The sequence below is a fragment of the Xenopus tropicalis genome, chromosome 5 (genome assembly GCF_000004195.4).
Source record: "Xenopus tropicalis strain Nigerian chromosome 5, UCB_Xtro_10.0, whole genome shotgun sequence".
Taxonomy (NCBI): Eukaryota; Metazoa; Chordata; class Amphibia; order Anura; family Pipidae; genus Xenopus; species Xenopus tropicalis.
In genome coordinates this window covers 42,168,121-42,174,120 of record NC_030681.2, presented here as the reverse complement: position 1 = coordinate 42,174,120, position 6,000 = coordinate 42,168,121, and the positions used below count along the sequence as shown (strand labels likewise).

The following is a 6,000-nucleotide window of genomic DNA, read 5'->3' as shown; positions in this document are numbered from 1 at the left end:
TGCTATCATTTTCTACACTGCCAGTTCCTTTTTATGGAGTATCTCATTCTCTCGCATCTGTTTTGTCGCCCCCACATGGGCTGATTTCCTACTACAGCTGCTTATTCCCAGCAAAACCAGAACGCTAACTGGTTGCTATGGTTGCACTTGGGAAAGTTAACACCTGCATTTAGTGTGTTTTCAGGAAGCCTTTATTATTGAGAACTCCTCAGGTAAACCAATACTGTACATCACTTTGCAAAGAATACTCCCCTTAATTTAGCCTCCTGCTTCCCTTCCCCATAGCAACCCTCGCATTCCGCAAGGTAAAACCACCTTTGCGTAGTGCAGTACCCTTTTGTGTTTTTTTAAATCGTCTTTATTTCAATGTTTCCTTCCCCTAAGCCTAGCCAAGTTTTGATAGAAGCGCATCAAAAGAGAAACTGTACAGGAATGCAATTCCTACACCCACAGCGCCTACACAAAATCCTCACAGGAGCACTTCCTCTTCCTGGAGTGTCACGTGGTTTGTGAAGCTGTCAGATTCTCAGCAGGGACAGGCGATAGGCGCACTACTATGATGACATCACACCTCCCGCCCATTTGCGGGTCACATGACTTTGACAATTACACCTCCTCAGTGCTATTGAGTTCTAGCAGCAACACCGGGCTTGCGGGACTGAGGGAGAGAGAGGGTGAGTGAGGGGCGAGGATGTGCAGTGTGTTACGTAGATTTGCACTGTAAAGGATGCGTTTTGCTGACAGGCAGGTGTTTGTTTTGGACATTAAGAAACTGTGACAGACAGATATGAATTAGGAGGTTATACGGTTGGTTAAAACAGAAGCGACAGTTCTGTAGTTTACACGGTAGGAAAATTACGCCTTTTTTGCGCACGCCTTTGGGACGTAAAAAGTTTGTGTTTGTTGTCATTCATGCCTGACCTGTCACACACAATATATCAGTAAACTGGGATCGTATTATAGCTGCTGTGTGCCTTCTAATAATGATAGGGCAGAGCTGTATATACCACGGATAGAGGGGAGCTGCCTAATTGTACAAAACGAGCTCCCTACCAATACATTACATAGAACAGAAATAACTACATCAGATATGGTAATGGGGTTTTCCATATAAGGGATCATACTGTAATTCGGGGCACCTTTGCTTAAGGCTACTAAAAGCCAACATGATGGTTTTGCCACTAATATAGGTGTTTGCAGCTTAGGTACTATCAGGTGCAAGGTGCTGATATATTATTAAAGAGAAAGGGGGAACCAATAATTTTAATACATATCTATGAGAGCTGTGGGAACCTCATTACTAATAAAGACAATATAATCTTTTTGGAGAAATAAGCCCCCCCAAGCCGCACCCAACCCAATGGTACTTCCCTGAGATCAGAGAGATGTTTGCATCAGTCACGCTGTGTGTTGGGTTGGTAAAGTTTTTATTTGTACTTCAGCATATAAAAAGGGTTGCGCCAGCTTGGGAGCAGTATGTAGTACCACTTTATGGGCTATTACACACTGGTGTTTCTTCACCCGTTTACCTGTGGTGAATCCACCCTTGTGTTCCGCTGCAGGAAGAATGCAACTTGATGCGTTCCACCTGCGTTTTGGCACTTGCCTGCGCCTCAGTGAGTACAAAGCCATTAAAAAGAATGGTTTGTGTTTCTTCCTGCATTCCCTTGCAATGGAACACATGAAAGATCCACCACAGGGAAATGCAGGCAGAATCACTCGTGTTTAAGAGTAGAGCTCATCTATGACTGCAAGTGCAGTGTGCAAAGTGCAATTTCAGACTCAGTTCTCCATCTTTGTTTCCCACAATTTAATTTCTATTGCAGCCACACGCAAACTGCCTTTTTGCTGTGTTAAATCAAATTGTATCTTAAATGGCATTTTATTGAGGTTGAGCTGAATCAGGTGATCTGTGTTTAAATGACATCTGCATGATATTCTTTAGGTGCAAATGTGCCAGTGAGTGTAAACAGGCTGAAAAATATAAAGCAGAATTGTGTAAGAAAGTTGCATTTTGCTGTGCTGTGTATTCTCTGCACCTTGCAGCTTCCTAAATTTAGTACCCCCTTTAAAGAAAAAGGAAAGTTACAATCCAAAATGTTAGGCAGAGAGCCGCACCAGCCTGGGGTAGCAGCGAGGCAGCGACCCTCTTCCTTCCTCTGTCTTAGCGCAACTTGCACAAGCGCAGTACAGTGAAAAACCGAATTTTAACACAAAAAGTTTGCACTTCATTCTACTGCACATGCACTGGCCCTGGGATTCGGAAGAATCAAGACGGCCCAATAGCACTATTTTGCCATAAATATGGATTCATGCAGCTCAGTTACCATCAAGTACAAGGTACTTAAATTTGCTTATATTTGAGTCTATGGGAGATGTCCTTCCCATAATTTGAAATATATATAATATAGAGAGAGAGAGAGAGAGAGAGAGAGAGAAAGAAAGAGTACCGCACGGTCAGGGAGTCTTTCTCTTTATGTATATTTTTTTGACCTGCACCCAGGACTGTTATTTTGGTGACGGGTGTGCTCCACTCTGTTCTCTATATATGACATCACTATAGCCTTGGATACCATGCTTGTCCAAAAAGTTATTAATAAAAGACATTAATAGGCTCTGCCATCACATCCCCCATCAGGGTATTCCACAACCTTATTGCCAAATGCAGGTAGTGGGGCATTCAGCATGTCTAATGGGGCAAAAAGCAATAAAACCATATTGATATTGATAAGTAACAAAACTGCATCATTGGTGTACAAAAAATTGGCACCTTCAGTTATCCAGTCCCATGATCCTAAGGCAGAGCCAAACTTTTTGAGTGGGTTAAGTTCCCAGCGAGAGTCAGCAGTTGGTCATGGCCCCTTAGCACCTAACAAAGATCTTACAGATCTATAAAAAACAAGATTGTGTCATCCATTCAGTTACATAATATCAAGGATAACAAATACGTTTTTCTACAAACTCCCTACCTGCCCTTCATGTTGATGTTCTTCAATATTCTACAGGAGTGAAAAGGCTTAATTTCATCAAATTTCACCCTAACTGTAACTATGCAAGCCACACCGTTTTGGAAACCACTGGCTTAAAAGGTGTTTAGATTTCAGTGATTAAGCATACTGGCAGATCCAAAAATGCAAGAATTTATCCAAATCCCAAAACTGAACTCAGGATTCAGTCCATCCTACTTACATAAGAACAAACAAGTACATATGAAATGTTACAGAACAGTAATTTAGAATTCAGTCTTTTACAACAAGCATTTTGCTCATGTTTACCTAGTCTTTGGTCATGTAATAAAAGGTGCAAAGTTTGCTACAGGTCCAGTTTCCTATAGCAACCAATCAGCAGTAGCATTTACTGTTGACCTATTTAAAAGCAGGCATCTTATTGCTTGCTATAGGCTACTGTACCTGGGCAAACTTTGTGCCTTTATCATAATGAATATAAAATCTGTAATCCCTGCAGTGCATAACTATAAATAGTCCAGCTGTAATCATGGCAATGAATATGCCATAGTTATCGTATAGTGGATCTTTTCTATGTTCTTGTTTGTTTTCTTATTTTGTTTTGTTTTATTTTACTTAAACCTAATATGAAAATATTCAAGGGGTTATGTAATAAAATGCATTAAGTTTGCCCAGGAGCAGTTTCCAGTAGCAACCAATCAATCAAAATATACTGGTCATCTGTTTAAATGCAAGCATCTTATTGGTTGCAATGGATTACTACTACTGGGCAAATTTAGTGCCTTTTATCACATGTTAGAATCTTCTTTTATGCAAAAAAAATGAAATGTGCTCCACAAAGCTCAGCCACATTGCAACACATTTTAACTACTTTTGCAATCAAATCAGTTGTGGCATTTCTACCAAGAAGGATATCCACATATGTGAGACACATTGAATCCTACCTGTCTGTCTGTACCCCTTCAGCCAATTGTCTTGTGGGATGGAGAAGTACAGACTTTGTATGTTTAGAGATTTATCTACACAGTGGCCGTTTGGAGTGATTGTTTTTCAATGGGCAGTTTTAAAGTGGTGGTTCACCCTTAAGTTAACATTTAGTATGATATAGAATGCCCAGTTCTTAGCAAATGGTTAAGAACTGGCTTAATATTGTTTTTGAATTATTTCCTCTTCTGACTCTTTTTAGATTTCAAAAGGGGATCATTGACCCTGGCAGCCAAAAACCTTTTGAGGCTATAATTTCATTGTTATTGTTTCTTGTTATTAGGGATGCAACAAACCCACTTTTTATTCAGACCCACTCCTATTTATATTCCAGTTTCTCATTCAAACCAGTTCCTGGTTGCTAGGATAATTTTGACCCTAGCAACCATATAGGTGATAACATTCCTAACTAGAGAGTTGGTAAATAAAAAATGAAATCATTAAAAAAACCACAAAGCACTCTCTATGACAATCCTTAAAGTTAATTTAAAAGTGAACAACCCCTTTAAATAGGTAAAGGATTATTTCCCCCTGTTTAATTTACTTAAGGGTTAATACATGTCAAAACACTGAACCACAGTCCATGTACTTGTTTAAGTTAAAAATTAAATTAACCTCATTTTTCAAGAACTCCCTCTCCTGTATGCATAAAGTGCAGAATTCCTACCCTAATCTCCTTTTGGACTTGCAGAAAGTACTTTAATGATCTCATATCAGCTATTATGGCTGGGAATTATATAGTAGTACACTGTGGCCTTCACTTCTTCTAAATAATCACTTTTCCTATTTGTAGGATTGGTTTAAGTGATTTGATTTATTTGTGGCATTGTGCCAAGGTTTTGTAAGGCAACAGTCAATATCTTATTATTTTCACCTTGGAATATCAATATTTTGATCTTTCTGCAGGGTGCTAAAGGGTTTGGTTTAGAGCAATTAGCTGTAATGCATCTGGCTGTGGTGTCTGGATATATCTTTCTCAGAGAGACAGATTAGGTTTTGAGAGCTCATTTACAGGCAACATGCCAGGGATCAAAGTGTAAATAAAAAAGGTGCACCCACCTCTTGTTGGGCATTATTCAAACATACAATTTAGGGAGCACAGGTTGCTAAGGAGGTAGGTTCAGGGCCATCTTGCATCTGCCAGCAATACGCTATGCACAAAATTCTGCTCAGAGGTGCACATCGCTGATATGCCATGGACACACATTCTTGTTGAAGGGTGCAATTTTGCATCCCTTAGTGCTTCTGTGATTGCTTCTGGGGCATTTGACCCAAGAATTGTTTTGGAATTGATTATTTTCCTTATTTAAATAAACATTTACCATGACTTTATAGAAAGGGGTAAAAAAGACCATAAACAATTTACGATTCTGACCCATAGGTTATGGACCACTATTCTAAATTTAGTCTGGCGATGGGCTTCATTAAAATAAACTGCTTTTGTTTTAGTGTTCAAATGTACATTTGTTCTGCAACTCTCAGGCTTGGAATTTCAACTGCTATCTTGTTGCTAGGGCTTAATTAAGCCTTCAAACTACACAATTCGGAAGTTAGAATGTAGCAAGAAGGAGAGGAACTGAAATATAATTCTATTATAAAACCGATCTGTGTTTTTTGATGCTGGTGTTACTGACACTAAAAACCAGATATTTTCAGTTATAGGGGTGGTTCACCTTTATGTTAGAGCTGGGCGGTATGACCAAAAATTTATATCACGGTATTTTACAAAATTATATCGGTATCACGGTATTTGACGGTATATAAATAAAAAATAAATAATAAATATTGGTGGCCAGGGCCCCCCCCCAACCACAACCCCAACCAACCCCCCAAACACAACCCCCCAACCACAACCCCCCAACCACAACCCCAACCAACCTCCCCCAACCCCCCCAACCACAACCCCAACCCCCCCAACCACAACCCCCCAACCACAACCCCAACCACAACCCCCCAACCAGAACTTCAGCAGAACTTACCCAACTTGTGGTTCCTCCAGCTCCAGCGATGCGTCGTAGCGACGTCGCGTGCGCGCTGACGTCACGTACGC

The 6,000-nt window shown here is 40.2% G+C and overlaps 1 protein-coding gene across 1 annotated transcript in view; it reads left to right on the top strand.

Moving 5' to 3' along the window:
• The first annotated feature begins 629 nt into the window (after positions 1 to 629).
• The window catches only part of rmdn2 (regulator of microtubule dynamics 2), a 61,670-nt gene continuing 56,299 nt past the window's right edge, over positions 630 to 6,000 (top strand). Inside the window, exon 1 of the mRNA NM_001078999.1 lies at positions 630 to 674. The gene's annotated coding sequence lies outside the window, so the exon portion shown is untranslated. The remainder of the gene's footprint in view (positions 675 to 6,000) is intronic.